Genomic DNA, 12,039 nt, shown 5'->3' with positions numbered 1-12,039 from the left:
TTCCTTTACATGGGATGATAAAAAGTTGGTAGCATATGATTTCTTGGACAGGTGACAAGAATTTCAAACTTAAATCCGTGTCTTTCAGCTTCCGCCACCCCGTAAGTGGAAGATGAAGGCAGGAGTTGTGGTTTCCAGGCACAGATCCCATGCATGTGAAATAAGAGATAACTGAAGTTGGCCCACCTATCTCGGTGGTCCTTTCCACCCGTTCTCTGACTACATGGGGGATAAACAGTGGCAACAGAATGCCCACGTTAAGAATGAAGGTGCTTGGGGCGCCTGGGTGGCTCAGTGGGTTGGGCTGCTGCCTTCGGCTCGGGTCATGATCTCAGGGTCCTGGGATCGAGCCCCGCATCGGGCTCTCTGCTCCGCAGGGATCCTGCTTCCCTCTCTCTCTCTCTCTCTCTCTGCCTGCCTCTCTGCCTACTTGTGATCTCTGTCTGTCAAATAAATAAATAAAATCTTAAAAAAAAAAAAAGAATGAAGGTGCTTGACAAAGCCTTACAAGGAATGATCTTGCAGCTTTTAGCAGAAATGTTGAGAGCAAGTTGCACAGGTAAGAGGCAGAAAACTGAATTTAGCTGTAGTTTGTAGCCTCTGTATTCAACATATACTCATTATAGGATTTTAAAAGTCAGGTGAGCAAGCAACTTGCATTTATTCAGAACCTGTTTGCTGAGGCACTGTATTAGACAGTATGGAAGGTAATGAATAAGTACATAAAAAACAAATATTGTTCGTTTTAGCAATGCATATTCTAAAATTTGGAATGATGCAGAGAAGATCAACATAGCTCCTACACAAGGATGACACGCAAATTTGTGAAGCATTCTGTATTTAAAAACAAACAAATAAACCAAACAAATAGGTAGTTGGAGTCCCAGCTCTTTAAGAAATCAAGAAAGAGTTGGAAGACAAACCTACATGACCAGTTCAATGGCTATATGAGAGTTAATAGTATGAAGTTGCAAATACATTAAACCATTGAGTGCCAAGCCATTGAGTCTGAGCAACTTAAAAGCTCCGAGCTAAGAGGATTGGAATCTGCAATTTGAAAGCTCACCACAGCTCTAGGAAAGTACTTTGGAAACCTAGGGTATATCTTGTTCCCTGTTTCCTACCCACTGGGCTTCCATTCATCTGTGTTGTTGAACTTCTCCCATATGTTTGCATGCACACTTTGCTTTGGTTTTCTCTCCGGAGGGGCCTTCAGGATACTTCCCTCCTTTTCTCTATTCTTGGGAATCCACTCAGGACACCACCATCTTCCATTCTTTCTTTTATTATTCTTATTATTTTAATATTTTATTTATTTATCTGACAGAGAGGTCACAAGTAGGCACAGAGGCAGGGAGAGGGGGGAGCAGGCTCCCCGCTGAGCAGAGAGCCTGATGCAGGACTCAATCCCAGGACCCTGAGGTCATGACCTGAGCCAAAGTCAGAGGCTTAACCCACTGAGCCACCCAGGTGTTCCTTATTAATTATTTTTATTAACATATAATGTATTATTTGTCCCAGGGGTACAGGTTTGTGAATTGTCAGGCTTACACACTTCACAGCACACACCATAGCACATACACTCCCCAATGTCCATAACCAAACCACCCTCTCCACACTCCCCCTCCCCCCAGCAACCCTCAGTTTGTTTTGTGAGATTAAGAGTCTCTTATGGTTTGTCTCCCTCCCGAACACATCTTGTTTCATTTTTTTCCTTCCTACCCCCCAAACCCCCACTCTGCCTCTCAAATTCCTTGTATCAGGGAGATCATATGATAATTATCTTTCTCTGATTGACTTATTTCACTCAACATAATGCCCTCTAGTTCCATACATGTCATTGCAAATGGAAAGATTTCATTTCTTTTGATGGCTGCATAGTATTCCATTATTTATATATGTGTGTGTATATGTGTGTATATATATATATATATCACATCTTCTTTATCCATTCATCTGTTGATGGACATCTAGGTTCTTTCTGTGGTTTGGCTATTGTGGATATTGCTGCTAAACATTCGGGTGCATGTGCCCTGCCCCTTCAGATCACTACATATGTATCTTTAGGGTAAACACCCAGTAGTGTGATTGCTGGGTCATAGGGTAGCTCTATTTTCAACTTTTTGAGGAACCTCCATGATGCTTTCCAGAGTGGCTACACCAGCTTGTATTCTCACCAACAGTGTAGGAGGGTTCCCCTTTCTCTGCATCCTCTCCAGCATCCATCAAACGATATCCAAGTTGTGTTCCTGACTTGTTAATTTTAGCCATTCTGACTGGTATGAGGTGGCATCTCATTGTGGTTTTGATTTGTACTTCCCTGATGCTGAGTGATATGGAACACTTTTTCATGCTTCTATTGGTCATTTGGATGTCTTCTTTGCAGAAATGTCTGTACATGTCCTCTGCCCATTTCTTGATTGGATTATTTGTTCTTTGGGTGTTGAGTTTGATAAGTTCTTTATAGATTTTGGATACTAGCCCTTTATCTGATATGTCATTTGTGAATATCTTCTCCCATTCTGTCAGTTGTCTTTTGGTTTTGTCAACTGTTTCCTTTGCTGTGCAAAAGCTTTTTATCTTGATAAAGTTCCAATAGTTCATTTTTGCATTTGCTTCCCTTGCCTTTGGCGATGTTTCTAGGAAGAAGTTGCTGTGGCTGAGGTTGAAGAGGTTGCTGCCTGTATTCTCCTCAAGGATTTGAATGGATTCCTGTCTCACATTGAGGTCTTTCATCCATTTTGACACTGCTTTTGTGTCAATTGGGTGCAATTGGACAATAGCTGCTTAATGTGAATAATAGAGTTTTATTTTGAAATGATACATTTTAGAACTAAAGGTGGTAGTTGCAGAACATTGTGAATGTACTAAATGCTTCTGAATTGTCCACTTGAAAAAGTCAATTTTATGTTATATACATTTTTCTTCAATTAAAAAAACAAAATAAAACAAAGCAAGCAACTCCTTCAGGAAATGTACAGTTGGGAACCAGCAGTTTAAACACTCTTCTTCCTGATATAATTGATTTGTGGAGTAGAGCAATGTGGGTCATTGAAGAAATAAAACTTTAACCCAGAAGGATGAGTTTCAGGGTGTAGTTTAAGCAATGACAGTAAGCCATCAGATTGATACAGAGATTTATAGTTTACAAAGTGCCTTAGGTCCAACATCTAATATACTCTTTATATCCTTTCCCCCATTGTTCCTCCTCAGCTAATCGGTCAAAAAGGGTCATGGTTAATGCTTCCTGTCTGCTGGAATAATGTTACTGCACCCCTGTGTTTGAATCTGACCCATTCATGAAGGACTAGACCAAATGCCATCCCTTGAAGCCTCCCCTGGAAATATAAGCACATTCTGGTGGCTTGAGATCTTTAGGGTTTATAGCAAGTTCTGATTATAAGCCAAGATAACTAATGTCAGCTGGGGCAGAGATGACACCTATTTCCTTGACTAGATACTTTATGTGGACAACATAATGGTTGGACAAATATATTGGCATTAGGAATAATTTGAAGGTGTGATGGATGAAGTAGGGGAGAAGATCATATGATTAATCAGACATGGGTAGGTCAAGGGAAGCTTGTTAAGTGGCTGGTTAGTAGAGCCTCTTAGGCCAGGGACTTCCTAGTATAACTGTCATATCTGATGCCTTCCACAGAACTTGACATATTGTAGGCCATCTAAAAATGTTGACTTAGTTCTTTTGTTCATTCATTTTATCCATTTCCTTTTGGGGAGAGGATGGTCCTCAGAATATAAAGTGCCTAAAGATAAGAACCCCATCTCTCTCATTCCCCAGTGCCTTACAGAGTGTCTGATATAAGTGGTTCTCCATAAACATTTGTGGACTGAGTGACTGAATTGAGTGGAGAGGATGTGAGACTTGGAATTTGGCAGTCCAGTCCTTCAACTCCAGCCCTGGCACTCACTGGCTGTGTTGTCCTATAAATAAGGGAGAAGGGTAAACCCAACCATGCAGTTTAATACTGGATACATTTAATAAATGGTGGGTGTTGTTTATCCATCAAATAATCATCAAACCCGAACAACGTGCAAAGAACAACAGAAGCAGCTCTTTGGCAACTTAAAACCATCCATTCTTGTGCTTTGGTCATGTGAACCTGGCTGGGTATTCATTTATTCATTCATTCTACAACTATTGACTGAGCTCTTACTGTGAGTTGGGTTCTGTTCTAGGAACAATGGGAAGCCACCCGAGGGCAATAAACAGGAGCAACATGCTTAGACAAATGTGTTACAAGGATTCCTCCTTTTTGTATGTGAAGAATGACTTAGAGGCTGGCACGGTGGAATAAGGAGGAAGAGAATGTGTATCGCGTTTGTCTTTACGGAGAGGAAAGCATCTTACTCTAGAAGGGAGGCCATGGGGCTGGTGAAGAGATCTGGATCGTATTTCAGAGGCTGAGCAACGACGACTTGATGATGGGTTGGATGCTGGGCTGGGGAGGGAAGAAAAGGGGGGACTGTTAGGTTTCTGCTTCATGTAACTGGCTGAGTAGGACGGCTGTTTCCTGAGACAATAGACACTTCTGAAGAGATTTGGAAAGGAATTTTGACAATCATGACTTAGCTAGGATAATTTGAGTTGCCTATTGGATATTGAGGCAGAGTTCAGTCAGGAGAGAGGAGTTCTATCTATTGGAAAGGAGCATAGAAGGTGCTTACAGGGAGGAGACTAGATGAGATCCTTTAAAAAGGGATGGAAGAGGGGCAGCTTTGGGAATGAGCCGTGAGGGGCTGCTTCGCTTAGAGCTTGGGTAGAGAAGTGGCCCAGCATGTGGGCTTGCAGAATTTAAGGGACAAAAGGGTTCCTGGGAGGAGGAGTGTCCATCCATATCAACAACTGTTGGGAGGACTGAGCAAGATGAGGACAGAGAAGGGACATTGAAACTGGCATCTTGGAGCTCATCTGTGACTTGACAAAGGCGATTGCAAGCAAGGGGAGGGGTGAAAATACCAAGCTAATAGGTGGATGGGCTAATGGGAGGGGAGGGAATGGAGATCCTGGAAACTGCTCTCTCAAGAGGTTTTCTGTGAAGTGTGGCAGTGACATGGGCTGGTAGGTAGAGGCAGATGTGGGGTACAGGACACTTTGCTTCTTTCAAGAGGGAAACCCTAGAGCATGTTTGTGGGTTGATAGGAAGAATCAAGAAGCGGGAGAGGTTGAAGACCCATGAGGGAGAGGAGGTGACCGCTGCAGCAAAGCACCTGAAAAGGCGAGAGTGAGGGCTCCAGCCCACAGGTGTCCTGTCATATTCTGAGAGACTCTTCTGGAAGGATGGAGGGCATGAGTGACATCTATTTTGAGAGCTGCTGGACAAGAGAGTAAAAATGGCTGAGGAAAGTGAAATCTGTGGGCCAGAGAGTTTCGGGCAGACCGCACACATAGTATGGAGGTGCACTGATCAGGTGCGTAAGCATTTTCTTGAAACAAAAATTGGATCCTGCAGGTAGAGGTCCAAATGTCAAACTATCACAGGAGTTCTGATGCCTCTAGGCCAGACGCAAAGGGACGGGAGACGGAAACTTCTAGAGAGGGGTGGAGTGGAAAGGAGGAGGAGGTTAAAGGGTGTGGGGGCCCACAACGATAGCGGAAAGGAAGAGAGAGGAGGCAGGGAGGAAGAGGGGAGAACTCGTGTCGGAGGCAGCTCAACCGCACCTGTGGCTTTGCCCTTTAACTAACAGCCAAGGGCACCGCGAGTCCTAGGAAACCGCCGTAACCAGCACAGGTGTGACAACACAGCCCCGCTCCGCTCTTGGCCCGTGAGAAAGGAAGTGCAGTGACAGGGGCCAGGCTATAATTAGCACCCATGGGCAGCCTAGAAAGCTGCCTGCTCTGAGGTCGGAGAGTTCAGAGCCGGTGTGTGGAAACAAGGGCGTGCAAACAGCCGATGGAAACTCCCGCTGGAGGTTGGCCTCTGAGGTCCTTGTCGGTGCCCCCCTGGCCTGGGAGTGCAGCCACACGGAGCATGGCCCCTGGAACCAGCGAGGCTACTGTCGGGGTGAGGGCGGCCAGAATTCCTCCGGCTTTCACTTATCTGTCTGGGCAGATGTCCTTCCTTGGTGGCTGGCTGTCTCTGGCTCCTGGGGCAGCCCCGGCCAGTGGGAGTGGCGCTGCCTGGGCAGACGGGGGAGGCTGGCCTTGGCAGATACAGAGACCAATGCTTTCCCAAGGCCTCATCTCCTTGGAGAGAGTTTCTTTCTAAAGCTTTGGCGCACCCATGCTGTTCTCCCCCACGCTGGCCCATCCCTGACTTTACTGCCCATTTCTCACATGGGAACTTTTTTTTTTTTTTTTTAATATTTGCAGTGAAATGGAGAAGAAAACGCGAAGAGATTTTTTTCTCTTTTTCTGTGTGTGTGTGTGTGTCTATGTGTGTCTGTGTGTGTTTTAGTTTGGAATTTACGAGGGAAGAGGGAGAGCACATGTTCTTTTTCTTTACACTCCTCAAGAGGGAACACAAATGTCCCCTAGCTGCTACTCCTCGGTTACAGACTCACTACATCTCAACTTTGAATGGCAAATATTTCACCTACTCAGCCTCAGGAAGTAAGTCTCCCCGCCCTGATGAGTGGTATTAGAAGCAGAGCCCCGTTTCTCCTCCTTGGGCAGCTGTCCCTCCCTCTCTCTACCTGTACAAGTCTAAGAAAATTCATCATTATATGGATCCCATATTAACTTCCTTGTAACTTTCTGTCTTCAATCTTGGTTTTGTCTCTGGACATCCCAGAATTCGCTGGCTCTCCCCTTCTGCAGAAGAGCCCTTCCTTTTGGATTTGTGAGATAGATCCTTATTTCTAGCCTGTTTCCTCTTTTTCAGGCTCATCATCCCCAGTTATTTTGACCAAAGTTATCTGTTTCTTGTCAGTGAAGTGCCTTCTACTGTGCTAGGAACTGGGAGATTAGCCATTAATAATGAAACTATGGGAACCGGAGGAACTCACATTTTATTTAAAAGAACACTAGCAGAGGGTGCCTGGGTGGCACAGTGGGTTAAATCCTCTGCCTTCGGCTCAGGTCATGATCTCAGGGTCCTGGGATCGAGCCCCGTATCAGGCAGGCTCTCTGCTCAGCAGGGAGCCTGCTTCCCTTCCTCTCTCTCTCTGCCTGCTTCTCTGCCTACTTGTGATCTCTGTCTGTCAAATAAATAAATAAAATTAAAAATAAAAAACACTAGCAGGCAGAGTAGAAACATGTCCTAAAATTAGAAGATGAGGTGGTAAGAACCATAATGGAGATAAAAGTTTTCTATTGCCTACTAAGGATTTATCACATCATGTTCCTAAATATGCTGTGCACACGACTCACATAGAACTCACGACTTCACTGCCAACTTACAGACAGATAAATATTTTGCCCATCTTCACCAGGCTTTTAAGATGTCAGCCGAGCTGACACTGAAGGGTGGATTCGGGGTTTCTAACTATTGAGACACATGTAAAGTCTCACCCTCAAGTTTGGACACCAAGAGCAGGGATTGAACTCTGGCCATCCAGCTGCAGAGCACATCTGCTTGACCGCTGTGCCATCTTGCTTTCCTGGAGGGCTCTTTTTCTTCTGCTGTGGGGATACCAGGGAAGTAAGTCTAGGAGTATCCTTGGCAGGGCCACTGCCTCTGACCTGTGCGGAAGAGATCTTTTTAGAGGCTCCCCCAGCAGGAAGCTCACTGTGCTAGCTCTGACCTCGCTATTATTCTTGGCATAGGCCATTCAGTTTCATGTTACTGACCCCTCTGCTGCTCTGAATACACGCTTTCTTTTCACATCGTAATGGGAGCTGGCATGCAAAGTCAAGGCCACCTCATGGACTGCCAACAATGGTCCATTCTTAGAGGAGTCACTTTCCAAAGCCATTGTGGGAGCTATTGAATTAAATCCCGCTGCTTGGAAGCTAGTGATTGTCCTGGGGAGAGTGGGCAGAGCTTCTCACTGTCATTTGGCAGCATTGTTCAACCTGCCTGGGGAGATGGGGATTCCCTGTGTGCTCCTGGGACATAATCACTTAACACCTGTTCATGGTGCCCACTCTGGGTGGGGACCTCACCACTGCCCCTCTTCACCCCCCTTCCCAGCCAAGGCCAACAGCAGTCATTGTTACCAGGGCTGTTAGGGCTCCGCTGCCTGGAACAGGCCAATGGGAGATCACGTTCTACTTTATGCTTCTGGCTCCAAGCAGCTTTTCTGATGATTGCATATTCCAGCATGGGGTTGGGTGTCTGCTTATTATTTCCTTCTAGATGATGGTGTTACCTATACTGAACGTGGCAGGCAGGAATAGTAACTATTATCATTATTATTTTAAACATCAACTGTGCATCATTGAGAGTGGCGAGTATGGTCAGAGAACAGAACTCTCTCCCCGCTCTCCCCTACTTTTGTTCCCCCAGTGGCTCTCAATTTAAATTAAACAGAGATTGCTCTTCAAGGGGAGGTTAGGATGGTAGTATGGGGGGGTGAAATTTAATCCATTTTTTTCTTTTTTTGTGTGTGTGGGGGAATGACATTAGGTCTTATATTTCTCCCTTCTGATATGGATGATTTTTCTCTTTTAATAAAGACCACCAATAATGATAATGATACTATGCTGAATTTGGATCTCTCAGGCAACATTCTTGGAAGGACTTAAGAACTCTGGGGAAAGCAAAATTCATTACATTTGAATTCACATCTGCATTTCGCTTTAGGGCCTTGTGGTGGGCTGAATAATGGTCCTTCAAAGTATCCATATCCTAATCCTTGACCCTGTGAATATGTTAATTTAGATGGCGAGAGAGACTTTGTGGGTGTAATTAAGGATCTTTACGAAGATTAGCTTGTATTTTTCCATGTGGGCCCAGTGTAATCAGAAAGGTCTCTATAAGAGGTCTATAGGCATGCCATCCTGAGTGTGCCCCATCTAGTCTTAGATGAGGGAAGCGGGGCTCAGAGGCAGAGCAGGACTTGAGATGATGGAATCAGGGTCAGAGCGAACTCAGGAAGGAGCCCTGAGTCTGCAAATGTAGGAGGCCTCTAGAAGCTAGGACGGGTAAGGAAATGGATTCCTCCTGAAGCCTGCAGAAGGAATGCAGCCCTGCTCACACACTTTGACTTAATGTCTAAATGTCTAAACTTAATGTCTAAACTCTAGAATTATAAGATAATTAATTCGTGTTGTTGGAAGCCCCTGTTTGTGGTCACTTGTTACTGTAGCATTTGGAAACTCTGCACACGGGAATGAAGAAAGAGCCTGTGGTTATGTAGGGAGACTGACCGACCTCACAGCTCAGGACACTCCGAGGATGTTTTAGGTCCTGGGTTCACATATTCTTCCAGTTGCCTGACACTTTTCCTTTCAGCTTCCTCTCTTCTTAAATACAGATGAGCCTGGCCTCACTCTGAGGCATTCTTTGGAGCATTTTATAGAGGGCCCATGTAAGTGGGCACCAGAGAATATGGTGATGCTTTCCTAAAACAGATCATAAAGCCATCTGGGGACATGGGGGCATGATGAGGAATTCATGTTTGTCAGATGTTTCCCCCTAATTTGCACAACCAGTTCTTGACTGGTCCTCATTAAGAATAGTGTCATCTCTGAGAAGAGAAAGAAGGCAGTGAAGGAACTGCTGGACTGACTGAGATTTTCACCAAAGAGAGGGAGGTTCATTAGTGAGTCAGTGGGAAACTGTGGGGAGAAACATCATTGTGAAACCTGTAACTGCCAAGGTGTGCACATACTCAAGCTTTTTGAAAAGGAAGGTCCAAGAGGAAAGGCAAAATTGAAGCCCAAGGCTTTGAGACTCTAAAAACAGCAGCAGTTCAAGTTTAAAAAAAAAAACAAAAAAACCCTATCCCAGTAAGGATAAAAATAGGCTGTGTGGGGAGCTCTCTAGTGAGTTCTGATGGAAATACATCCCCCTCACCCCCAAACATATGCAATCTGGAAGTAAATACACAGGAAAGATAAATACAAAAAAATGTGTGTGAGTTAAAAGTCAGGAATGATAACGAGGAAAATAAACTGGAGCTTGTGAAAAATGCTGAGAATAATAGTTTCTGAGGTACTCTGTGGAGACTGAAGGATTGAGGATGGCCAACTGTTAGAGTGGGTAACACTGTATCATCCACTGTTGCCCTGTCATGGCAACGAGTGGTCAGATTGTAAAGGGAGAGACAAATATGATTAAAGGGAGTGAAAGCTAAGTGAGAAAGTAGGAAGAAGATACCCTCATACTTTTCAAATGTATTCACATCTCCTGGGCCAGATGGATTATATCCTCAAATAATGGTTCCCAACGTGTGGTTCCCAACGTTTGGTTCCCAGAGCAGCACCTTCAGAATTCCCTGGGAATTTCTTAGACTTGGAAATTCTTGGGGCCACATAGACCTACTGAATCTGTGTTTTAACAAGAATTCCAGATGATTCTAACGTGTGGGAATTCGTGATCTGGACTCCATGGATGGACATCAGTGGGTCAGTGAACCTCCTGGTGTAAGACACAAGTATTTTTGTCAACGTACATTTTTGAAAGGAGGAAGATAGTCATCAGCTTTCATTAGATTCTGGAAAGGACTTGAGATCCCAAAAGCTTTTGAATCATTCTTCCAACATAATGTCAGGTGAACATGATAACCACTACACTACGGAAACCATTCTTCCAACATAGTGAAATTGAAACTTTTTACTGACTTACAAAATTGCTGATGGTATTCCAAGAAGTCATAGAGACCTGTAGTTTGGAAAAAAGAAAAAAAAAAGGCCTTCGTTTTTTTAAAAAATCAGTGTTAGATGGATCCTGAAAACTATAGTTCAGTTAACTTGGTATTGATCTCTGGCAAAAATCTAGAATGCTTTTAGTTCATTGGGGAATGAATACTTGAAAAAGAAAATATTTGAGTATCAGGAGCCAAAAGAGATCCACTAACATGCAAATACACCAAATAGACTCTGGGCTTTTTTGTTTCTGCCATTAAATAACATTCTTTTTATTTAAGTACAGGAAAATACAAAGAGGGGGCAAAAATAACCTGTAATCCCGCTGCAAGATAACTAAGTTCCCTTCTCTTACCCATCAGAGCTTTCTTAAAGTTTCTTGCATTCTTCTGGAAAAAAAAAATTACAGGTAAAAGGATTGTTTTTTCTCTCTTCAAGTATACTGTTCTGCAGTTTGCTTTTAAAAATAAATTAACTGTGGGGGTACCTAGGTGGCTCAGTGGATTAAAGCCTCTGCCTTCGGCTCAAGTCGTGATCCCAGGGTCCTAGGATCGAGCCCTGTATCAGGCTCTGTGCTCGGCAGGGAGCCTGCTTCCTCCTCTCTCTCTGCCTGCCTCTGCCTACTTGTGAGCTCTCTCTCTCTCTGTCAAATAAATAAATAAAATCTTTAAAAAAAAAGTTAAATGTGTATTTTAGAGATCTTTCTATGTTCACACCCATAAAGTTACTTCATTACTTTTAATGTTGAATAGCTTTCCTTCATACCTTTTCTGTTCTTCTTCTTCTTTTTTAAGATTTATTTATTTATTTGAGAGTGAGAGAGAGCAAGTGGTGGGGTAGGGTGGTTAAAGGGAAAGGGAGAGAGAAAGAAAGCAGACTCCTTAATGAGCACGGAACCCAACTCTGTCTCCATCCCAGGATCCTGAGATCATGACCTGAGCTGAAATCAAGAGTTGGATGCTCAAGTCACTGAGCCATTCAGGTGCCCCATATCTTTTAGTCTTCTATAGGTATTTTAAAACATGGATATCATTTATGTTTGCTTTGCTATTGCAAGCAATAATGCAGTAAACAATGTCGTATGCATATTTTGCATATATTTCCAAGTATATCCATGAGATAAATTCCTGTAGGTAAAGTCTCCAGTAAAAATGTACATGCGTCTACATATTGCAAATACTCTCCAGTATGGTTCTATTGTTCTATACTCACATGCGCAGAACATGAGAATGCTTGCTTTTCCACATCATTGGCACTACTAGGTTTTAGCATTTAAAAGAAATTTCCAATTTAGTCGGGGAAAAATTCATCATATACTTGTGTTT

The 12,039-nt window shown here is 43.7% G+C and overlaps 1 non-coding gene across 1 annotated transcript; it reads left to right on the top strand.

Moving 5' to 3' along the window:
• The first annotated feature begins 740 nt into the window (after window positions 1-740).
• LOC131811962 (U6 spliceosomal RNA) lies at window positions 741-844 on the top strand. The gene has a single exon (XR_009346201.1). It is a non-coding gene; the product is annotated as a U6 spliceosomal RNA (small nuclear RNA).
• The last annotated feature ends 11,195 nt before the right edge of the window (window positions 845-12,039 follow it).

This window comes from Mustela lutreola, chromosome 11, assembly GCF_030435805.1.
Source record: "Mustela lutreola isolate mMusLut2 chromosome 11, mMusLut2.pri, whole genome shotgun sequence".
In the NCBI taxonomy this organism is placed as follows: Eukaryota; Metazoa; Chordata; class Mammalia; order Carnivora; family Mustelidae; genus Mustela; species Mustela lutreola.
Note: the sequence above shows the minus strand (reverse complement) of the source record. Positions and strands in the feature narration are given on the sequence as shown.